The sequence below is a fragment of the Anomaloglossus baeobatrachus genome, chromosome 9 (assembly GCF_048569485.1).
Source record: "Anomaloglossus baeobatrachus isolate aAnoBae1 chromosome 9, aAnoBae1.hap1, whole genome shotgun sequence".
Lineage (NCBI taxonomy): Eukaryota > Metazoa > Chordata > Amphibia > Anura > Aromobatidae > Anomaloglossus > Anomaloglossus baeobatrachus.
In genome coordinates, this window is record NC_134361.1 from 113299884 (window position 1) to 113325775 (window position 25892).

Sequence of the window (25892 nt, forward strand, 5' to 3'; positions counted from 1 at the left end):
CAGACTAATCCACACGGTATCCATTACCCCAGACTAATCCACAGGGTATCCATTACGCCAGACTAGTCATGTGGTATGTCTATTACAACCTATTACCTCAGACTAGTCCACAGGGTATCTATTACCTCAGACTAGTCCACAGGGTATCTATTACATCAGACTAGTCCACAGGGTATCCATTACCCCAGACTAGTCCACAGGGTATCAATTACGCCAGACTAGCCCACAGGGTATTCATTACACTAGACTAGTCCACAGGGTATCCATTACGCCAGACTAGTCCACAGGGTATCCATTACCCCATACTAGTCCACAGGGTATCCATTATGCCAGACTAGCCCACAGGGCATCCATAACCCCAAACTAGTCCACAGAGTATTCATTACCCAAGACTAGTCCACAAGGTATCCATTACCCAAGACTAGACCATTGGATATCCATTACCCCAGACTAGCCCACAGGGTATCCATTACACCAGACTAGTCCACAGGGTATCCATTACGCGAGACAAGTCCAAAAGGTATCCATTAAGCCAGACTAGTCATGTGGTATGTCTATTACAACCTATTACCTCAGACTAGTCCACAGGGTATCTATTACCTCAGACTAGTCCACAGGGTATCTATTACCTCAGACTAGTCCACAGGGTATCTATTACCTCAGACTAGTCCACAGGGTATCTATTACATCAGACTAGTCCACAGGGTATCTATTACACCAGTCTGGTGGTATGCGTATTACCCCAGACTAGTTGTTGGCGGATATATTACCCCAGGTTAGCTGGCAGCGTGTCTATTACCCAGACTAATCCATATAAGAACAATTTGGACTAGGCTAGACTTGAGCTCATATGTTACATGGGCATTGCCAGGCGCCCACGTTGATGCCCATTTTGATATTCATTACTTCAGGCTGATTTCATCTTTATTCACTTCAAGGAGTAGTGAATCAATTAGGAAGAAATCAATTATGCTGTTAATTTCATAGAAAATTCAGATGCGTGAAAACCTGCCCGCCATTACGCTGAATTTTTGGGGGCGCTGAGAAGGGGATAAAAAGATAGAAATAGTCCTAGAGCCGCCTGGTCCTCCGGATGTCCTGACCTGAAGATGCAAAGCGAGGACCGAAGGACCAGAGCTGAGGCAGCCGGACAGGGGGCAGATATTGGTTACTGCTTCCCCCATTGCAGGGCTGCACACACCTCACACAATAATGTCTTTTATTTGTGATAAATCAGTTTGCTTCCAAATTGAATTTTTCAGCCATTTTCAACAAGAAAAAAAAATATTTATTTTTAAATCCCTCATGTATTTCTTATTGAGGTAAGTCACCTGTTTTTTAAAAATATGATTCTAGTGAATAGTAAACAGCAGAATGTGGAATGAGTGGCCATTGTCAGGGAGCAATAGAAGGGCTAAGAGATGACTGGTTGCTATAGGCAACGGCAGTGTTGTCATACACCAGGGCTCTTATGTACTGGTTATCATAACGTAAACTGAGAGTTACTAAGGGGTTAATAAAAAGGAGAGTAGAGAAGGGGAAGCGGAGCAGTGAGGAGGAGGAGGAGGTCTGTGCTGCGTGCAGCCGCAGAGCCGTGTGTGCAGCACTTCCGCCTGCTGCAGGAACAAGAAGCCGGAGCATCCCTGCCGCTCATCCGTGTCATGGAGACAGAGCAGAGGCAGCAGTGACAGCCCCATCCCCGGCCAGTGCAGCGAGCCAGGCAGGAGGCAGCACCGAGGTAAGACATGGCGGCCGTGCCCACACAGGGATGCCAGGGCGAGGAGGGGGAAAATGGTGTCACACTGCCACCTTCACACAATATGGTGCAGCCTGCGTGTCTGCAATGTATTGTACCGTGCCATGGCATATATATATATATATGTGTGTGTGTGTATATAATATAATATATTATACACTGTATAGAACCACGCCTCATTGTAATGCCAGTGCTGCCCCACAGCTTGTTGTAGGATGAATATGGACAGGTGCCCGTTTTACGGTGCGATTTATGGGGCATTGTCCGTGCCCCCCCCCCATAGCCAGGCATGGTGAGGGTTAATCGGTAATGGATGAGTGATGGGGATGGAGCATCTGCTTTGTGAGCCCACGTCTGATCCTTTGTGGCTGTACCTGGGCCACGTTGCAGCTGTCAGCGCCAGGTTCAGTGTTGTATGGAGCAGTGTATATATAGGATATAACATGTATCTCCACACACCGGGATATGTCATCGACTCCATCATGATGGATAACATACGTGTGGATGGCAGCACATGAGGGCCGGCGGCAGTCGCTGATTGGTCAGGCTGGCAGCACTTGCCATTGGCTCATGCTCTGCACTGATGGACTGGGTTGCAGGGTAAATTTGCCCAGGCCTGGATCCATGCTGTCGTATGTGCGTGCTAGGTCTGCAGTCTGGATCCATGCTGTCGTATGTGCGTACTAGATCTGCAGTCTGGATCCGTGCTGTCGTATGTGCGTGCTAGGTCTGCAGTCTGGATCCGTGCTGTCGTATGTGCGTGCTAGGTCTGCAGTCTGGATCCGTGCTGTCGTATGTGCGTGCTAGGTCTGCAGTCTGGATCCGTGCTGTCGTATGTGCGTGCTAGGTCTGCAGTCTGGATCCGTGCTGTCGTATGTGCGTGCTAGGTCTGCAGTCTGGATCCGTGCTGTCGTATGTGCGTACTAGGTCTGCAGTCTGGATCCGGGCTGTCGTATGTGCGTGCTAGGTCTGCAGTCTGGATCCATGCTGTCGTATGTGCGTGCTAGGTCTGCAGTCTGGATCCGTGCTGTCGTATGTGCGTGCTAGGTCTGCAGTCTGGATCCATGCTGTCGTATGTGCGTGCTAGGTCTGCAGTCTGGATCCATGCTGTCGTATGTGCGTGCTAGGTCTGCAGTCTGGATCCGTGCTGTCGTATGTGCGTGCTAGGTCTGCAGTCTGGATCCATGCTGTCGTATGTGCGTGCTAGGTCTGCAGTCTGGATCCGTGCTGTCGTATGTGCGTGCTAGGTCTGCAGTCTGGATCCGTGCTGTCGTATGTGCGTGCTAGGTCTGCAGTCTGGATCCGTGCTGTCGTATGTGCGTGCTAGGTCTGCAGTCTGGATCCGTGCTGTCGTATGTGCGTGCTAGGTCTGCAGTCTGGATCCGTGCTGTCGTATGTGCGTGCTAGGTCTGCAGTCTGGATCCGTGCTGTCGTATGTGCGTGCTAGGTCTGCAGTCTGGATCCGTGCTGTCGTATGTGCGTGCTAGGTCTGCAGTCTGGATCCGTGCTGTCGTATGTGCGTGCTAGGTCTGCAGTCTGGATCCGTGCTGTCGTATGTGCGTGCTAGGTCTGCAGTCTGGATCCGTGCTGTCGTATGTGCACTCTGCGTGCTAGGTCTGCAGTCTGGATCCGTGCTGTCGTATGTGCGTGCTAGGTCTGCAGTCTGGATCCGTGCTGTCGTATGTACACGCTGCGTGCTAGGTCTGCAGTCTGGATCCATGCTGTCGTATGTGCACGCTGCGTACTAGATCTGCAGTCTGGATCCATGCTGTCGTATGTGCGTGCTAGGTCTGCAGTCTGGATCCGTGCTGTCATATGTGCACTCTGCGTGCTAGATCTGCAGTCTGGATCCGTGCTGTCGTATGTGCACGCTGCGTGCTAGGTCTGCAGTCTGGATCCATGCTGTCGTATGTGCACGCTGCGTACTAGATCTGCAGTCTGGATCCGTGCTGTCGTATGTGCGTTCTAGGTCTGCAGTCTGGATCCGGGCTGTCATATGTGCACTCTGCGTGCTAGATCTGCAGTCTGGATCCGTGCTGTCGTATGTGCACGCTGCGTGCTAGGTCTGCAGTCTGGATCCATGCTGTCGTATGTGCACGCTGCGTACTAGGTCTGCAGTCTGGATCCGTGCTGTCGTATGTGCACGCTGCGTACTAGATCTGCAGTCTGGATCCATGCTGTCGTATGTGCGTGCTAGGTCTGCAGTCTGGATCCGTGCTGTCGTATGTGCACGCTGCGTACTAGGTCTGCAGTCTGGATCCGTGCTGTCGTATGTGCACGCTGCGTGCTAGGTCTGCAGTCTGGATCCGTGCTGTCGTATGTGCACGCTGCGTGCTAGATCTGCAGTCTGGATCCGTGCTGTCGTATGTGCACGCTGCGTGCTAGGTCTGCAGTCTGGATCCGTGCTGTCGTATGTGCACGCTGCGTACTAGATCTGCAGTCTGGATCCATGCTGTCGTATGTGCGTGCTAGGTCTGCAGTCTGGATCCGTGCTGTCGTATGTGCACGCTGCGTACTAGGTCTGCAGTCTGGATCCGTGCTGTCGTATGTGCACGCTGCGTGCTAGATCTGCAGTCTGGATCCGTGCTGTCGTATGTGCACGCTGCGTGCTAGATCTGCAGTCTGGATCCGTGCTGTCGTATGTGCACGCTGCGTGCTAGGTCTGCAGTCTGGATCCGTGCTGTCGTATGTGCACGCTGCGTGCTAGGTCTGCAGTCTGGATCCGTGCTGTCGTATGTGCACGCTGCGTACTAGATCTGCAGTCTGGATCCATGCTGTCGTATGTGCGTGCTAGGTCTGCAGTCTGGATCCGTGCTGTCGTATGTGCACGCTGCGTGCTAGGTCTGCAGTCTGGATCCGTGCTGTCGTATGTGCACGCTGCGTGCTAGGTCTGCAGTCTGGATCCGTGCTGTCGTATGTGCACGCTGCGTGCTAGGTCTGCAGTCTGGATCCGTGCTGTCGTATGTGCACACTGGATCTGTGTCTAACCAATGTTTGCATTAGCGAGGACCATATAGCAGCCCAGATGTAGCAGTGCTGATGCTACGGATGCTTTGAGATAAAAAAAATATAATCCTAAGGTGATGCAGCCGGATTACCTGGAGCTCAGATATGAGCTGTGCTGGATGACAAACACGTCTAACCTAAATTATACGGGATGTTGTATTTTAATTTTTGTATCACAATGGGCATTCATCACCTATGGACAGGACTGATTGCCAAAGGCTCCACTGCTGACTCCCAGGGGTTTCCTCGTAGAACAGGGGTGGGGAACCTTTTTTCTGTCGGGGGCCATTTGGAAATTTCTACCAACCTTCGGGGGCCGCACAAAATTATCAATGTTTAAATGACCCTGCTATATTGGGTGAAGCAATTAATTAACTGGGGGCACAGACACCACACGCGGGGCTGGGGGCACAGACACCACACGCGGGGCTGGGGGCACAGACACCACACGCGGGGCTGGGGGCACAGACACCACACGCGGGGCTGGGGGCACAGACACCACACGCGGGGCTGGGGGCACAGACACCACACGCGGGGCTGGGGGCACAGACACCACACGCGGGGCTGGGGGCACAGACACCACACGCGGGGCTGGGGGCACAGACACCACACGCGGGGCTGGGGGCACAGACACCACACGCGGGGCTGGGGGCACAGACACCACACGCGGGGCTGGGGGCACAGACACCACACGCGGGGCTGGGGGCACAGACACCACACGCGGGGCTGGGGGCACAGACACCACACGCGGGGCTGGGGGCACAGACACCACACGCGGGGCTGGGGGCACAGACACCACACGCGGGGCTGGGGGCACAGACACCACACGCGGGGCTGGGGGCACAGACACCACACGCGGGGCTGGGGGCACAGACACCACACGCGGGGCTGGGGGCACAGACACCACACGCGGGGCTGGGGGCACAGACACCACACGCGGGGCTGGGGGCACAGACACCACACGCGGGGCTGGGGGCACAGACACCACACGCGGGGCTGGGGGCACAGACACCACACGCGGGGCTGGGGGCACAGACACCACACGCGGGGCTGGGGGCACAGACACCACACGCGGGGCTGGGGGCACAGACACCACACGCGGGGCTGGGGGCACAGACACCACACGCGGGGCTGGGGGCACAGACACCACACGCGGGGCTGGGGGCACAGACACCACACGCGGGGCTGGGGGCACAGACACCACACGCGGGGCTGGGGGCACAGACACCACACGCGGGGCTGGGGGCACAGACACCACACGCGGGGCTGGGGGCACAGACACCACACGCGGGGCTGGGGGCACAGACACCACACGCGGGGCTGGGGGCACAGACACCACACGCGGGGCTGGGGGCACAGACACCACACGCGGGGCTGGGGGCACAGACACCACACGCGGGGCTGGGGGCACAGACACCACACGCGGGGCTGGGGGCACAGACACCACACGCGGGGCTGGGGGCACAGACACCACACGCGGGGCTGGGGGCACAGACACCACACGCGGGGCTGGGGGCACAGACACCACACGCGGGGCTGGGGGCACAGACACCACACGCGGGGCTGGGGGCACAGACACCACACGCGGGGCTGGGGGCACAGACACCACACGCGGGGCTGGGGGCACAGACACCACACGCGGGGCTGGGGGCACAGACACCACACGCGGGGCTGGGGGCACAGACACCACACGCGGGGCTGGGGGCACAGACACCACACGCGGGGCTGGGGGCACAGACACCACACGCGGGGCTGGGGGCACAGACACCACACGCGGGGCTGGGGGCACAGACACCACACGCGGGGCTGGGGGCACAGACACCACACGCGGGGCTGGGGGCACAGACACCACACGCGGGAGGCACAGACATCACTGGGGGGGAGGCACAGACATCACTGGGGGGGAGGCACAGACATCACTGGGGGGGAGGCACAGACATCACTGGGGGGGAGGCACAGACATCACTGGGGGGGAGGCACAGACATCACTGGGGGGGAGGCACAGACATCACTGGGGGGGAGGCACAGACATCACTGGGGGGAGGCACAGACATCACTGGGGGGGAGGCACAGACATCACTGGGGGGGAGGCACAGACATCACTGGGGGGGAGGCACAGACATCACTGGGGGGGAGGCACAGACATCACTGGGGGGGAGGCACAGACATCACTGGGGGGGAGGCACAGACATCACTGGGGGGGAGGCACAGACATCACTGGGGGGGAGGCACAGACATCACTGGGGGGGAGGCACAGACATCACTGGGGGGGCTGCACAGACATCACTGGGGGGGCTGCACAGACATCACTGGGGGGCCTGCACAGACATCACTGGGGGGCCTGCACAGACATCACTGGGGGGCCTGCACAGACATCACTGGGGGGCCTGCACACAGGACTGGGGGGCCTGCACACAGGACTGGGGGGCCTGCACACAGGACTGGGGGGCCTGCACACAGGACTGGGGGGCCTGCACACAGGACTGGGGGGGTGCACACAGGACTGGGGGGGTGCACACAGGACTGAGGGGGTGCACACAGGACTGAGGGGGTGCACACAGGACTGAGGGGGTGCACACAGGACTGAGGGGGTGCACACAGGACTGAGGGGGTGCACACAGGACTGGGGGAGGGGTGCACACAGGACTGGGGGAGGGGTGCACACAGGACATTGGGGGCCACACTGCGCTGAGAGTTTCATGCAACTCTGGGGGAGAGGGTTTACAGAACTGGTGTGGGGAGGCACAAAGCATTGGGCAGGGCATATAGCAGCAGATGGTCGGCGCTGGACTCACAGCAGCATTGCACTCACATCACCGGAGTGCAGGAGCCGGACACACTGCATCAGAAGGAGAAGGCAGGCACTGATCTGTGATCTCCGGAGGGCAGGGGGCGGACACACAAGGCAGGAAGCTGTGAGGCTGCTGTGGACCCGCCCACAATTGGCACTGGCCGACGGGAGAACACATTGCAGCACAAACAGCAATGTGTGGATTTAAAGGGCCGGCGGCAGCAAACTGCGGTGACAGCACGAGCACTGCCTCCCCCGGGAATCTGCCCGGGGGCCACATAAAAGGTCATGGCGGGCCGCATGCGGCCCGCGGGCCGGAGGTTCCCCACCCCTGTCGTAGAGGGTCTGTCAAGCATGTGTGGTGCTCCTCTATTCTAGTCTATGGAAATAGCAGAGACAGTGCAGCTCTGTAGACAATGCCTGGAGCTGCCCACGCATGGTCAAGTGCTGCAGTAAGAAGGATGGGGGGCTCGGGACCCCTACAGAATAGTGCTGGAGGATGGAGCCATAATTTAATATCTGAATCTACATCCACAGTATAGTATAAATCCCCTTCTTCTGGGTCTATGTGACTTTCCCCATGACGTCTTTATAAGAGGGTGTGATGGAATTGGTTGTATTATTTATATTGACCCATCAGTAGACAGTCCATAGGACTAGCTGTCACCCCCTCCTGACAGTCCCTGGGTGGTGGGGCTGTGCGAGGGCCGTCCCTGGGTGGTGGGGCTGTGCGAGGGCCGTCCCTGGGTGGTGGGGCTGTGCGAGGGCCGTCCCTGGGTGGTGGGGCTGTGCGAGGGCCGTCCCTGGGTGGTGGGGCCGTGCGAGGGCCGTCCCTGGGTGGTGGGGCTGTGCGAGGGCCGTCCCTGGGTGGTGGGGCTGTGCGAGGGCCGTCCCTGGGTGGTGGGGCTGTGCGAGGGCCGTCCCTGGGTGGTGGGGCTGTGCGAGGGCCGTCCCTGGGTGGTGGGGCTGTTCGAGGGCCGTCCCTGGGTGGTGGGGCTGTTCGAGGGCCGTCCCTGGGTGGTGGGACTGTGCGAGGGCCGTCCCTGGGTGGTGGGACTGTGCGAGGGCCGTCCCTGGGTGGTGGGACTGTGCGAGGGCCGTCCCTGGGTGGTGGGGCTTTGCGAGGGCCGTCCCTGGGTGGTGGGGCTGTGCGAGCCCACCACCTTTTGCAGCTTTTCACCTGCAGCGTCTCATAGATGCAGTCAATGAGGGCTAAATATGGGGAGCGTGCGTCTCATCTCTGTTGAATGGTGTGCTGCTCTCTGGACTGGAAGTGATGCTGACAGACAGTATGTGGCAGAATTGACACCATACCTACTAGGAGCCCATACATTTCAGCATTCACTGATTGTATTGTGCATGGCAACCTCTTTAGCGCATGCGCAGTATAAACTGGCTAAAAGTTAAAAAAAATCACGGATGGTGCTTTTTTGTGCCGGACTATATGGACTGTGAAGACAAGCTCGCAGGCCACATAAAATAATGTTGCGGGCAGGATTTGGCTCGTGGGGCTTCAGTTTGACACCCCTGGCTACAGTATCCTATACTTGGTACATAATGGTAGGATATAAAGTCAGTAAATGCTTTACCTGGATATGCAGCATCTGTGTACTGCACACACTGTCTACAGTATGTTCGTTCTCAATGTGCCGACTCCCCACACTCTGTGTGCTATCCCTAGTGGTCAGAGAAGCAGCACTGAATGGGTTAAGCTGGAGCAACACTCTGTGCTGTAGAGACATTGTGTTGGCCACTAGCATTGTTTCACAATGACGGCGGAGTAGTGAAGAGCAAGCACTACTACCTGCTGCCTGATGAGGGCCTATTAGTGTTGAGGGAGTAGTTGACTATTCGCACTGGCTATGCTGTTAGTGAGTACTGTCCGCTACACACATATTTGTTACAAGTAGCAGGCGCAATGTAAGTCAATGGGAAATTTTCGCTAACTAGCGAGTAAGCCGCACTATTCGCTACTCGCACGAAAAGTACAGCTTTTGGGTTACTCACTACTTAGCGAGTATTTCCCATTGACTTACATTGCGCCGGCTACTCATAACGAATATGCGACCAGCGGACAGTACTCGCTAACAGCATAGTTAGTGCGAATAGTCAACTACTCGCTCAACACTAGGTCCTATATACTGTTCTGTACAGGTGTCTCTTCACTGTGTCTGACCTTGATCCTTTGTATCCTCAGATTGAGAATATATATATAATATATATGTACCGTATGTATGTATGTATGTAATACATAAAGTGCAAGTACGGTATTCTCCCAAACTATACAGGCTGGATTCCTGTGCATGTAATACTATACAAAGTGCACGTTCACTTATATAGTACCACATGCAAAGGAATTCAGCCTGTATAGTTTGGAAGAATACCGTACTTGCACGTGCACTTTATGTATTATATCTAGCTTGTATATACCTCTGTAAATATATATATATTAGTGTGTGTGTGTGTGTGTGTATATATATATATATATATATATATATATATATATATATATATATATATATATATATATATATATATATATATATATATATATATATATATATATATATGTGTGTGTCCGAGGAGGTATTTCATCATTATCTTATGTGATTGTATAATCCAGTCTGTTGTAATATCTGATTGTACTTGCCTATGGGCCTTTTATGAGACGTTACTTTGCTCATGACTATGCTGTCCTGCAATTTTTTTTTCATGTTTTTTAATAAGGTGATTACGGTACCTTTTTGTAGTATTTTGTTTTTATGGTGGTTGAATAAAGCTATGGTATAATTCAAACTTTTTGACTAGACTTTAAAATGTATGCATTACCAAGGTCATATAGAGATATATGTTCATGTAGCCGTTTTCTCCCGTTATCTGCACCATTCTGGTCCTTTTGCGCCACGTGTCCTCTGTGTATCATCCACGTTTAGATATCTGCAGGTGCCACTAGAGGGAGATTAGTCAAAGAGTCTTCTAAAGGGGAAAGATGTATTCCAGGGGGAGAAAGAAGCAGATTTCTCTGATAAAAATATATAGTAGTTTTAATTTTTTTTTTTCATATTCCGCAGCGCTTTACATACATCATCATCACTGTCCCCTTTGGGACTCACAATCTAGATTCCTTATCAGTAGGTCTTTAGAGTGTGGGAGGAAACACACAAACTCCTTGCAGATGTTGTCGTTGGTGGGATTTGAACCCAGTACTGGAAAGCAACAGTGCTAACCACTGAGTCACCATGCTGCCCTTCTTCTTTGGAGTTTGCTCAGAAGCAGAGCAGCTCCACAAAGTGCAGCTATCGGTAATATTACATAGCCGGCATCTGCCTCTAACAGCAGTGATCTGCATACCCTCCAATCGCTGCTGTTAATCAAATGCCGCTAACAGCTGCATTTAAGTGCTGTGATTCGATCTACACCTATCCGCTGTGAGTTACTATGACAGGCAAGGGTTGATATTATTATTTTTTTTTTTTTACTACATACAATACTGATCTTGCTGTATATAGTACAGGCAATCAGAAGATCCCAGGTTCAAATCCCCTAAAGTAAAAAGTAAGGAAACAGTTTTAAGAAATAAAAGGATATAAAGATTTGAATTGCCCCATTTTTATTCAGTTAACAATAAAGAAATGTAAAAACTAAAAAAGTCCAGAAATATATGGTTTTGATCGCGTCCAGAAAAGTCTGATCCATCGAAACATAAAATGAAACCGATATGAAAAAAAACAATAAATTGAAATCTCACAATTATGAATTTTTTTAGTTTCTACAATAACAGAAAAAAATGCAATAAGAAGCGATGAAAGCATCGTATGAAATATTATCAATATAAACATCAGGACCACACACCGCTCCATCAACCAAAAATAGAAAATGTTACAGGTTTTGAAAAAGCTAATATGTATTATTTATTATTATTATTATTATTATTATTATTATTATTATTATTAAAAAAGTTTTTCAAATTTCTGTTTTTTTTTTTTTATTTTTCCACCGCTTAAAAATAAACTAAATAAAATGCTAGTTTTTGTATTGTTGCACTCATACTGACCTGGAGAATCATATTGCCTGGTCATTTTTAGAATTAATACCAGAAAAACCCAAAAATGTATTCTGGCATTTATTTTTTTTTATGTTTGTTTTGTTTGTTGTTGTGTTTTTTTTTTTTTGTAATTTTACTTCACTTTGAATTTTTTCCCCCATTGTTCAGTACACCGTATGATAAAATAGATGGGACGGGAAAATAAAGTTACGACTTGTGACTCTTGGAAGAAGGTGGGGTGGGTGAGATGAGGGCCCAAGAAACAAAAATTGCTTGGCCCTTAATGGGGGTAAGTGTCTGTTCATGTGGGTCCGAAACACTCTGGTCACACAGGGGTTAAAGCCTTGGTCAGTCCGTACAATGACCTGTTTCCTATTGTTTTATTGTTACTTTTTGTGCTGAGTGCTGACCAGATGTTGTTCTCTCCACTATAACCAGAAGTAATGGTGCCCAGTGCAGAAAGTGTCCGCCCCGTGCCACAGTTTACCAGCTGGTGAATCATTGCATCGATATGTTGCATATTTATAGCGATGGATGCGTCTCCTTAGCATCCGCCAATAAATTCACCCGTCAGATCCTGCGCTGATTGCATTTTTAGTAACAGAACGCTCTTTGTGATTGATGGTGGAGTTTATGGCATCAGATAGGGAAGGTTATCCATCATGTCACCATCTGCATCATCCCAAAGGTATATGGGGCTGGCCAGGGGGCGACAGCAGGGGCTAAACCGTGCTGAATTTCCTCTGTTGTGGGAATTCGTGAGCAATACGTTTTTTAGTTTTTTTGCGTATGAACTTGTACCCATTATAATCTTAAAGCAATGTACAGTTTCTCTTATTATGGCGTAATAGGTCACCACATTACTAAGGCTGCTGTCACACATCCGGTTTGTGCTGAGCGGCACAATCCGGCTCAAAAACCTATGCAACGGATGCGGCGAAAAAAACTGATCCGTTGCTTAGGTTTTTTTTTTTTTCATGTGGCCCGTCCGTTATTGACAGATGCGGCTATATACTGAGCATGCGCAGTGCACAAAACCGCATCCGGCATCCATAGGCTTGCATTGTAAATCGCGCCGCATCGCACCGGATCCGGCACAATGCGTTTTTTTTCGCCGCACAAAAAAAATGTGCCAGGCAACGTTCCATCCGGTACAATACAGCGCTAATGCAAGTCTATGCGGAAAAACGCAACCGGCGGCAAAAAAAAAGGTTGCGTTTTTTTCTGTAAAGCGCCGTATTGTGTCGCTCAGCAAAAACCGGATGTGTGAAAGCAGCCTAATGTACATTGTGTTCAAGATATTTGCAGATTCAACAGTATTATGTTCAAAAATTGAGATTGCATAGTATTCCTGTCTTGTGAGCAAAGGACGTAGCAGCTGTATGTGTCCATAGACATCCTAAACATCAGGGCCAGCGTTGGGGCAGAGCAAACTGGGCAGTCACTCCGGGCCCCAACATCCTTGGAGGGCCCCAGCATCTACAGCAGGAGCTACGCTGATAATGCCATTATCAGTGTAGCTTCAGATTTGGAGACTAGTTAAGGACCTTTGACCTTGACATCCCGATCATCTGACTGTGACGTCACCATTGGAGGAGATGGATTGGTGGGATGTCCTCTGTAGTGTGTCTAGCATGCATTGTGGTACATATTAACGCCTTCACAGCATCCACCGTACATGCACGGCGCAAATGGGAAGCGGGTGTATGCAATGAGCTCACCCCATACTCTCAGGTCATGGCTGTGCATTACAATCATAGGAGGACCTGAGCTCCGTTCAAGATTGTTAACCTGTTAAATCCTGCTCTCAAAATCTGACAGGTGCATTTAATACACACTGCCATTTTAGGCGCATATTGGCACACCTGTGTAGTGATCACGGATCGCCGATGGATTGCTATGATAGCGGGCTATCTAGTGAAGACCTCCATGTTTGTCATTACATACCACAAAATATGCTGTAACAAGTGATCAAAACATCATGTTAATATAAAGTTATGGCTCTGGGAAGAAGTGTAGAAGAAAAACCAAAAAAAGGGCTAAAGGGCTTCTTCTAAAAGCGGCCCTGATATAAATGCATACAGGCAATCTCTTGGCTGCAAATTAGCTATCATCTGTAGCTTTGTTCATAACCTGGACGTGTATATAAGTTGCAACAGGGCCAAGGAAAAAGAAAACCTATACACACTGGTGCTTGCCACCCACCATTTGGCCTCTTTTTATTGTTGGCCATGCGAGATTTACTATAGGTCAGGACATACGGTACATCCAGACAGGCCTTGGAGGTTACTGCGCAACATAAGGTTTTGGTGTCAATGTCGCATCCTTATTTATGTGCTGCAAACTCTTGGGCCTTGATGCTGCTGCAAGGCCTTAAAATATGGCACATGTCAGTGCAAAGAAGAGGACCAGACAGTAAGCAGCGGGGTGGTCGGAGAGGTCAGAATTTAATTTTTATAAATATATATATATTTTTTTTATTACCAAAACTCTCCTCCTTGTCTGTTCCTGTAATTTCAGCCGTTGGGCGCACCACATGTCTGGCCTCTTCACTATAGATACAAAAGCAAATACTAAGAGGCTAAAATGTAACTTTTATTCCTAATATTCATAAAAACCTAGATTAGGTATGCGAGTAACCCAAAGCTCCTCGGTTCACCGACAATAAATCAGGCAATGACCATATGATATTAGTTATGGTAACCGAGCAAGCCTATAAACATATATAACAAAATTATCAAAAAAAACCCACAACAAAACAAACAAAAATGAGTATGACTATTTGACCCAGAAAATGGACAGTGGTCCAGTATGTGAGCACACACAAAAAAATAATAAAAAAAACCCCCTCAATATAAACAACCAAAGTACTATATCCTGGTCTTATACAAACGAATCCACAGTATTCACAGGTAATATATAGATGAGAAAATAGGAACAATCTCACCCATTCTTTGAAGCTTGGGGTACGTCAAACTCTATATGGGTCTTTCGTTTTCAAACCACCACTAACCCTATAAATCCCTAGGAGAGCTTGCTTCATCTGTCACCCCAATAGCTTACGCCCTGACAATGGCAGACCACATCTAACCCTCTCTTGGAACCCCTATGACATTCCTAGCCTCGTCCTGACATGTTTCATCATCCTTGAATCATCAGGGGACTCCGGTGTTTCAATAGAGGTAAGAGGTCCTGTGCCCAAGCTCCCAGAAAACACTATGAATATTAGGAATAAAAGTTACATTTTAGCCTCTTAGTATTTGCTTGTGTACCTCATTTATGTGTGTGTGTGTGTGTGTGTCTCCCCTCTAAAATTGAGGATTGCTGTCTAACCTCGGCCTATAGTGAAAAGACTTCAGGTTGTGTCAAGGCTGCAACTTACGTGTCATAATGTTGCGATGATGACGCGACCTTATGACGCTCAGTGAGTGGTGGATGAGTCTGGTACTGCCTATATACTGACGCTTTGGGGGTGGAGTAGCAGGAGTGACCGAGCGCCATGTCTAAAAGCACGGCGCTTCCACATGATGTTCCACCTTCTCTCCACCTGATGAAATGATCAAAAATCTTTGTGATCGTGAAACGTACGTAGGGGTCCTTGCTCCAGGGGGACCTCTCTACTGGTCTCCACCTGGCTGTGTTAATTATGGGTATGCCTACTTCTATGCTATCGATCACCCTGCCCATAATCTGTGTCTTACTTTGCTGTTAGTACCATGTGTTATTTGGATCACTGATAAGCATGTATTGGTTGACTTGGCACTTGTAGTACTACCCCTTGTGTAACCACTATATTCTATTATTTATGTTTATGGGTTATGTACTTATTGTACTCCTTTGCCTTAAGGATGTTGTGATCTGCAGCCAGCAAAATTCAGATTGCAAGTTTTACTCTGTATATTTTATTACATGCTTCATAACTGTAAACTGTTGTTATACACACGCCTAGTGGAGTGTGCTGCCGACTTTTACATTGTGCCAGCTGTTTTGTATTAAAATTATCCAATTTTGCACTTTACTCTTGTTTTGTCCTCCTGTTTTCCAAAGGTATTTGTGAGTGTGCTATGTAGGTACAATGTTTTTGTTTTCCTGCTATATTATCTGGGATTTCCTCATTATAACTGCCTATATACTGGTCTACACTCCAACATTGAAATTGCAACACAAAAAAGGAAATTTGTGGAATCCGGAAAACCTCAGGATGGATAGAGTTGTTAATTAATATTCAAATAAGGATAAAATGGAATAAAAATGTTCAGAACATCTCAATGTATTTAGTATCGAGTATGAACACCATGCAGAGAAGTACCGGAACTAACATGTCTCGGCTGCTATCAACTAGATTATTATGGAATGTTCTGCCATGCAAAATGCACTTTGTTAAATCATCAAGATCCACTGCTGGCAGCTAATGCTGTCCAAGATGTCCTCGATGGGCAACAAGTCCAGGGATGCTGCAGGCCGTGGTAGCATGTTTAGGCCGCCATCACAGTAGCATGAGGAGTGTGTGGGCCGGCATTGTCATCTTGAAAAAATGGCTCCTGGGACAGTTTGGAGGAATGGCCTCACCCCTAGTTCCATAACCAAATCAATGTAACACCGAGCTGTTAGTGTACCTAGATTAAAGACTAAAGGGGTTCACTCACCGTACATTATCAACTGGAGCAGCGTTCATTGGCAAATGCAAAGGGAGCTGCCAGTGTGACGCCCTGACAAAACCAGGTAGTCACAGATGGGCCCCTGCATAACACCTTCCCTCACTTAGGCCTCTGCCACACTCACGTGAAAATCACGCACGTGCCATGAGACACGTATTTTTCCTTGCATGTTGCATTATGTAAGTACGTGTCTCTGGTACGTGCAGGCCACGTGTGTTCTCCGTGTGCTATCCATGATAACACACAGAGAACCGGTAATTTGAATACTCACGTGGTCCTTGCTGCTGTCCAGGGTACTGATCTTCGGCTCCAGCCCTGCCCACTCCCCGCTGATGCTGCTTCCGGACAAGCGGAGGGGCGGAGATCAGCGCCCGTGACATCACGCCCCCCTCCTCAACACGCTCATAATGAGCGCCGGCCGGCAGCAACTGTTTACAGCAGAAGATTCTGTAGGGCAGAAGGAGGTGAGTATTTGTTTTTTTTATTTTAAAATAATGACACGTGTTTGTCCGGCGCATGTCACACAGGACCGCATCCACACTACATCCGTGTGGTTCAGGTGCGGGCCGTGTGATACCCGTGATGCCGGAGAAAAACTGACAAGTTGGAGTGAGAAACTCACGGACACACGTAAGTACATAACGGACACACGTAAGTACAGAACGGACACACGTTCCATTCCAAAATACTTACGTGCGTCCAATGCATTAGGAATACATTGGTCCACGTGTATACGTGCCTTCGGGTACGTGAAAAAACTGCCAAACACGTACCGGAGGCACGAACATGTGACAGAGGCTTTAAGGGGGCTTTACACGCTACGACATCGCTAATGTGGAGTTGTTGGGGTCACGGATTTTGTGACGCACATCCGGCCGCATTAGCGATGTTGTTGCGTGTGACACCGATGAGCGATTTTTGCATCGTCGCAAAAACGTGCAAAATCGCTCATCGGTGACATGGGGGTCCATTCTCGATTATTGTTACTGCAGCAGTAACGAAGTTGTTCGTCGCTCCTGCGGCAGCACACATTGCTCCGTGTGATGCCGCAGTTACGAGGAAGCTCTCCTACCTGTCTCCCGGCCGCTATGCGAAGGGAAGGAGGTGGGCGGGATGTTACATCCTGCTCATCTCCGCTTCTATTGGGCGGCGGTTCAGTGACGCAGCTGTGACGTTGCTGTGACGCTGAACGAACCGCCCCCTTAGAAAGGAGGCGGTTCGCCGGTCACAGCGACGTCGCCGGACAGGTAAGTATGTGTGACGGGTATGGGCGATGTTGTGCAACACGGGCAGCGATTTGCCCGTGTCGCACAACCGATGGGGGCGGATGCCCACGCTAGCGATATCGGGACCGATATCGCAGCGTGTAAAGTAGCCTTTAGGAAACACACAGTCAACCTGAAACCCTAGTAACCCCCCCCCCCCTTAGGGAAAGATAGACACACCAATGGGCGTGACCAGGCAGTTGGACACGCCCATCCAGGGGTCTAGGCAGCCCGGGGCAGGCGGGAAAAGAAGCAGTTCAGTTTGGAGTTCAAATGGAGAGGAGTGTGGGCTGGAGCTAAGTGTAGCTCCAGCAGAGAAAGTTCAAGTTGAACGGTGCCAGGGTAGGAGCCCTGGTGCCTTTTGGCTAGGTGGCAGATGGTGGTCTCTGTCAGCAGGAGACGGGAAGACTGCTCGGCAGAACCGAGGTGGACCGGGACAGGGTTGTAGCCCGCCGGAACCGACACAGGGAACCGACCCGGAAACCGGAGCACAAGGGGGGGGTACTCGGACCCTGAAGCCAGGACCGGAAACAAGCGGCCTGGTTAATTAACCAATTGAGGCCAGGATTATAGGTCCTGTCCCTCATAGAGGACAACAGCCCACCGATAGGGATAAGAGGTCACCGCCAGGGCCCATAGATCCCACGGGCCAGCGTCTTCGGGCACGGCTCCTTAGGCCACATCCAGCCGGGAGCGGACTCCTGAGTTCCAGACTAGGAAGTCCATCTTACACAAAGTCAGTGCAGAGGAAAAGGATAGAGACCACCAGCCCGGATGGGGGACCCGAATGCAACCGGCTGCAGTGCCGGCCACCAGCACCTTGGTTTACCAGAGACTCGTGTGATTTATTGACTGTGAGTAATCAAGCATCCCCTCACCGTCGCTCTACCCTGCACTAGACACTGGGTCCCGGGGCAACCATCCCTACCTACGGAGGGGTTAACATCTAGCTGCCACTACATCTTCCCCGGGTGCCCCATAATAGCAGCGGTGGTGTCCCAACTCACCACACACTGTGGGTGGCATCACGAACGTAATACGGCCTAGCCCGTACATCTACGCCCCCCCCACCCCATTTATTTGGCGTGTCCGCAAGATCCCCGGGTCCAGAGACCCTCGAGCCACCACCCCAGAAGGCCCGTGCTGGCACGGGGGCGGCACACCAGCATATCCGCAACTTTCAGCTCTAGAAAGGTAGGGTAGTTGGTTTGGATATTTTCCCTACAAATTTCAAAGGAAATGCACAGAAAAGTCCACATGCAGATTTACTGTGGATTTCACTTCTGCTAGATTGGGGGGGGGGAATTGCAAGCGGAACTTGAAATATTGTGTAATAAGTTCCTCTACAGCTCAAGTGCCACGTGGAAAATATCCACTGCGAGAGATGAAATTTGCTGTTTGTACTTCTTTTACGGAGTCTACGCAGATTTAAAGGGGTGGTTCACTACTTAGCATTAATGTCCAGATAATTGTAAAACTCATAGAGAAGGCTTTTGTCAAATACCTTGTGTGGTACATTCTGCCTCTAAGCGGTGCTATTGCGGTCCGCTCATCCCCATCATGTAAACCCCCACCACCATTGGCTCTCTGACCTCTGAGATCCGGTGATGTCACATCAACTTCCAGTTGACCCAACGTCATGGAGGCCAGACCCAGTCTCCCTGAGTGACTGGGCTGTGGGCGAAGTTTCACCACTTGTCACAGCCCAGCATCTCGCGCGCACGCTCTCCTTCGCTGCAGAGCGCCGTAAGCAAGAGCGATGCTGGGCTGTGACGAGTGGAGAAACGCCACTCAAGAAGACTGGGGAAGGCCTTGGTGATGTTGGATCTCAGAGGTCACTGAGCCCGGGGGTCATGTGATGAGGATGAGTGGATCGTAATAGCGCCACTCACAGGCTGAACTACACAAGAATATTAACAAGTGTTCACTATGAGTTACAGTGATGTGGCCACTAATGCGGAGTAGTGAAGTGTGTGCTTACCCTTAACGCGGATTCACACATTGTGTATTTATCCTCAGTGGATTAGTCCAAGGATTTTGCATGCCAATTTGTTGCAGATTTTCCAACTTAAAGCCCTGTGGTATAGCGGAATTCCTGTGTTTTTCCTTCGTACAATAACGAGACATGTTACACAATGGTGCCCGCTGTAGACCAGTGACAACTGATAGAACAGTAGGTACCTGATGCCAACTCAAGGAATATGAAAAATCCCATTGAAATAATTAGCAGAACTATTCTTCACACTTTACGGAACAGAATACTGCAGAGAAGCTTTTCTGGTGTGAACAGAGCCGTGGTGATTGGCGGCCCTCGTGTAGCCCGCTGGCGCTATTGTACGTTTGTTTGGCAACATAATAAGACTGTTGTTATTGACACGCTCCAGATTCACGGAGATGGCTGCACCCCACTAAATGGCTTTTGCCATTGCTAATGAAGACCTAATGAAAGCAACACATTAGGCAACAAAGCAGCTCAGTGGTAGGAGGGGAGCAGAGGCGAAAAGCTTTCACTGCTCATAGGCGATCTGTGCGCCATTCCTGGTATTTTCATGTTAATGTGGAACCAGTATCTCAGCTGCCATCTGCTGCTCCTAAAGTGCAGGCCGTGAGCATGGAAAGCGCGTCTGCTTTATTAGTGGCAGGCTTCCGGATCATCCGCTGCATGCTCCATGCCTAATATAATATGGACTATTTACATGGTGGGAATTGTCTGCCCTAATGCTTTGCTAACATGTGAGGTTAGCTCTGTCCATTCCTACTGTTTCTCCTACCTAATGGCAGGAGGAAAAAAAACTATTGCCAAGAACATGGTGTGGACACTGTGATGTGGCCTGCCCATACCATCTCCAAGAAAAGGCAAGAGATATCCTCATTTAATGTCTACACCAGGCTTCACCGTTCCTCTTTTTAAGACTACGTTCACACAAATACTTTTTTTTTCAAATGCTTTCTATGGACAATAACTGCATTTGAGCCAATGTTATAGTGTATATAGTGTGAAGAACAATCATCTCTCCTGTATTTTAAAATAGATGGTAGAAACAGATATAAGACACATTAGAGAAAAATGGGGGATTTATTTATGTATAAGTGGGTGGGAGGGTCCAGCCATATCCCAACAGATTTACAGTAATTGGCATAAATGACTGTGGAAATCTACGCCAGCTTATCCCAGTACGAGCGCAGAACATCTGCTGTAACTTGGCTGCTTCCTGGATCCAGCTACATGAGGACGAAGAAAGCGGAAACACGACTGAAGATGGGAACTCCTAGATTTCGGCTGCAGTTTTTCAGTTAGCCATTAAATGGGGCTAATTAGTGTACTATCTGGGTGGGGATATCTGCTGGAGTTTGTATAGTACATCATTACCAGGTGTTGGCTGTCGGCGGTCACATCTGCCGCCTCGGCTGAGCGTTAGTGGACATAGCCAAGTCATTTTCATCTGTTCACTGAACATTAGTAAAACTTACAGGGAGTTATATTTATGTCTGTCTAGGAACTTACTGGAAGCAATATTTAAAGCTGCCAGAGGGAGAAGGAGACGAATATGTGGTCCTGTGGAACAGGAGGGTGTGCAAAAGACATAGTGTCTTATAAGGGACCTGTGGGAAGAAGATAAATAGGTCACCCTATTCCTCATAGCACGAACATGCAGGGTACACAGAGAAAACCGTCAAAAATCTGTTTGTTTTGTTTTGGGGGGAGGGAGGGGCCGGAAATTGGCTAACCCTGTAAACAAAATAAAGCTAGACTGCTAGAGCTTAGAGTAATAAGGTAACGGAGGGGAAAAAATACACATATTACACACAGCTCTGCCAAAAATTAAGAGACCACTGCAAAATTGTCAGTTTTTCAGATTTTTCTCTTTTATAGGTATATGTTTGAGTAAACTTTAAATTGTTCTTTTATTCTATAAACTACTGACAATGTCTCCGAATTTCCAAGCAATACATTCTATATTTATTTTCTGAAAATGAGATATGGTCAAAATAACAATGCATTACTTTCACACCTCAAATAATGCGAAGAAAACAAGTTCATAATCATGTAGAATCAACAATACTAATAATGTATTCACTCAGGAAGAGTTCAGAAATCAATATTTTTTGTGGAATAACCATGATGTTTAATCATAGCTTTCATGCGTCTTGGCTGATTTCCACCAGTCTTTCACACTGGTTTTGGGTGACCTTATGCCACTCCTACAAAAATGTAAGCAGTTCTTCTTTGTTTGATGTCTTGTGACTATCCATCTTCCTCTTGATTACATTCCAGAGTTTTTCAAAGAGGTTCAGGTCTGCAGATTGGGCTGGCCATGACAGGGTTTTGATGTGGTGGTCCTTCATCCACACATTGCTTGATCTTGCTGTGTGGCATGGCGCATTGTCCTGCTGGAACAAAACAGTCCTCAGAGTTGGGGGAACATTGCCTGAGCAGAAGGAAGCAACTGTTTTCCTAGGATAACCTTGTATGCGGCTTGATTCACACGTCCTTTGCAAAATTTAAACCATGCCACATAGCTACCAAACCACAAACCTCCACTCGTTTCCCCATCTTGGATAATGGTTCATCGGGAGGATATATAGGCTGTGGTAATTCAGGTGATGCCTGGATGAGCAATAAGTGGTCTCTGTGGATGTTGTAGAAGGAAGACATGTGGAAACTACGCACAATTGGTCACACGATTTGGCTTTTTTCGAATCCGTTTGTCTAGTCATTGTTAATTAGTCTATTGCCAGGTTAATCAAAGCCTAATTTTGGTCATATGAGGTAGTCTGTGGCCACATAGGCTGGCTCTGAGGCATGAGTGGGATTTCCTGGACTTTATTAATTAAATACCCCTCAGTGATCTGATGTTGATGACCAACTCTAAGGACAGGTACCAATGTTATGTCCTGGAAAACCCCTGTGAAGTATAATCATCAGTTCGTGAAGAGTGTCGTTGTCTTACAAGTAGAGGAAATGCAACATTGTAACCTAAAACATGGACTTTTTTTATCATTTTTTTTTCATTTGGTGGGGTATAGGCGGTTTTGTGACTTGAAATGAGTATTTCTTTTTTTTTTATAAGTGTCGTGCAAAAAATGAGCGGCAATGATTTTCTTTCCGTGTAAGCCATTTTCTACCCAACCTGAAAGTTGGCAGCGTGCCTCTGAACTGACCTCACATTGCAGATTCAGGCAAGATGTGAAATATTGTATATCGCCAGCCCCTTAAAATGTTTCTGCGCTTTGATTTAGTATTTGGATGGGAGCCAGTCTAGGTTGCTTTAGCCAAGATACAATATGCAGATTGTCTCATCCAACGCACTAGTTGCTATATCTATAATGATTACAGCTATGGCATGGAGACACTGGAAGGTGAAGATGGGAAAACATATTACTACTAATTGGATTTTCATGAAATGTCTGTTTGTCATAGGGTAGCGCTCCAGGGTGCAACAGCCCATGTGCGGGGGAAGTAAGCGCACAAGTTTGGCAATAAGTCTACTACAGCTATATGGCGCGGCACAGACGTGGCCAAAACCCACAGCAGTATGCAGTCACTCTGGTTATAATATGGATTGTGTACATGATTCAGCCAGAAAACTGCAGTCTGCTGCATATCCACACCACTGATTAGTGATGGCCGTATAGTTTTGCAAATGGTAGTTTTTTTTGTTTTTTTTTTCCTAATAAAATTGTGCTCCCAGTTAACAATTGCTTGCAGAAACTCCGGTCTGAGACTTATTGCTTCAATGTTATTCTAGCCATGTGTGTCCATAGCCTTGTGTTGCATTCGTCAGCCGATGCTGCATTGCATCCGCCTGGCAGATGGAACGCTGCATGTAGCGTTTTTCTGCGCTTGGCGGAGTGTCAAAAAAACTGCAACCTGCAGGATTCCGTCGGCGTCCGTTGTTTTTATAATGGACGCCTATGGTGGCGGATTCCGTAAACGCAACAGTCTTTACACATCTGGGCATGCGCAGATGTGTAAAGTCAAGAAAAAAAAAACTATAAAGGATTGCGTTATTTTGTACGATCCGTTGTGCCACTATATCCGTTGCATGCATCACACAACGCAATGGATGCCGTTCAACGCAAGTGTGAAAGTAGCCTAAGGCTACATACGCACGCTGCTTCTTTTTCGTGTTCACAAGCTGCAGCCAAAACTGCAGCCAAAACTGTACCTTGTCAGAGAGAGCCTGGAAATGTCACAAAAAATGTAGCTGCTATTTTGGTGCGTTTTTGGCTGCAGTTTTGTCAACAATTGTTTCATGTATTTTTCAGTTAAAACAAGCCCATAAAGCTTGTTGAATTGGAAAAAAAATAAATTAGAAATAAATAAATAATTAAAAAAAACTGGCGTGCGGTCCCATCAATTTTAATGCCAGCCAGATAAAGCCATACGGCTGAAGGCTGGTATTTTCAGGATGGGGAGCTCCACGTTATGGGGAGCCCCCCAGCCTAACAATATCAGTCAGCAGCCGCCCAGAATGGCCGCATACATTATATGCGACAGTTCTGGGACTGTACCCGGCTCTTCCCGATTTGCCCTAGTGCGTTGGCAAATTGGGGTAATAAGGAGTTATTGGCAGCCCATAGCTGCCACTAAATCCTAGATTAATCATGTCAGGCGTCTCCCCGAGATACCTTCCATGATTAATCTGTAAGTTACAGTAAATAAACACACACACCCGAAAAATCCTTTTATTAGAAATAAAAAACACTAACAAATTCCCTCATTACCAATTTATTAACCCCGACAAAGCCCTCCATGTCCGGCGTAATCCAGGATGGTCCAGCGTCGCTTCCAGCTCTGCTGCATGGAGGTGACCGGAGTAGCAGCAGACACCGCCGCGCCTGTCACCTCCATGCAGCAACTGAAGACAGCCGCGCGATCAGCTGAGCTGTCACTGAGGTTACTCGCGGCCACCGCTGAATCCAGCGGTGGCCGCGAGTAACCTCAGTGACCGCTCAGCTGATCACGCTACTGCGTGGAGCTGACAGGAGCGTGGAGGACGGGACTATCAGCGGCGGCAGCGAGAGGGGTCCATCATCTCCCCTGTGTGTGCACGCTGGGGACAGCGGTACTTCGGGGAACACGTGGAGGACGGGACTATCAGTGGCAGCGGCAGCAGCGAGAGGGGGATGGACATTGGCAGCTGAAAACATTGATTTTCCCCTCTCGCTGCTGATGGTCCCGTCCTCCACATCATCTCCCCTAGGGACAGCTGTACTTCGAGGAACACATGGAGGACGGGACGGGACCACTTGCCTGACCTCACTTCCTGACAAATCACCTGCGTTTTTGGTACCAAAAACGCAGGTAAAATGCACCACTTGATTAGCATGCATTTTTCCTGCGTTTTTGATGCCCTCATTGATTTCAATGGGTGACAAATGTTGACAAAAATGTAGGAAGAATGAACATGCTGCATTTTTTTTGTCACAAACTTTTGACAAAAAAAAGCTGACAAACTGCAATGTGCGCATGACAAATCTGACTTCTCATAGACTTTGCTGGGAAGTCAGATGTCAGAAAGTTCTGCAGCCAAAAAAGCAGCAAAAAAGCAGGAAAAAAAGCAGCGTGCGCATGTAGCCTAAGAAGTAATAGAAGTGATTGATAAATCCTTAGACTGCATATATGGTATATGATCTCCTCTAATGCAACCTATAGACAGCACAAAAGATAGGAAGTCCTTACAATTATAGCAACACTTTTTGCAGTGTCCTTGCCACCGGGGACATTGCAAAGAGTGGCTTTAGAATTGTATATCCCTATGCTGAGTTTTTTGACTGAATAATTTTCTATGGATAATCCGTTGTTATATACACTGCTCAAAAAATTAAAGGGAGCACTCAAATAACACATCATAGATCTGAATGAATTAAATATTCTCATTTGAATGCTTTGTTCTGTATAAAGTTGAATGTGCAGGCAACAAAATCATGAATGGAAATCAAATGTTTTAACCAATAGAGGCCTGGATTTAAAGACACACACAAAATGAAAGTGGAAACAAGTCAAAATGAGGCTCAGTATTGTGTGTGTGTGTGTGGCCTCCACGTGCCTGGAAGACCTTCCTACAACGCCTGGGCTTGCTCCTGATGAGGTTGTGAATGGTCTCCTGAGGGATCTCCTCCCAGATCTGGACTAAAGCATCCGCCAACTCCTGGATGGTCTGTGGTGTAACTTGACGTTAGTGGATAGAGTGAGACATAATGTCCCAGATGTGCTCAATTGGATTCGGGTCTGGGGAACGGGCGGGCCAGTCCATAGCTTCAATGCCTTCATCTTGCAGGAACTGCTGACACACTACAGCCACATGAGGTCTGGAATTGTCCTGCATTAGGAGGAACCCAGGGCCAACTGCACCAGGATATGGTC

The 25892-nt window shown here is 49.0% G+C and overlaps 1 protein-coding gene across 2 annotated transcripts in view; it reads left to right on the forward strand.

Moving 5' to 3' along the window:
- The first annotated feature begins 1544 nt into the window (after window positions 1-1544).
- The window catches only part of PAK3 (p21 (RAC1) activated kinase 3), a 238133-nt gene continuing 213785 nt past the window's right edge, over window positions 1545-25892 (forward strand). Inside the window, exon 1 of one of the 2 annotated variants that reach the window (XM_075323941.1) lies at window positions 1545-1738. The gene's annotated coding sequence lies outside the window, so the exon portion shown is untranslated. The remainder of the gene's footprint in view (window positions 1739-25892) is intronic. The other variant, XM_075323943.1, reaches the window with a different exon arrangement.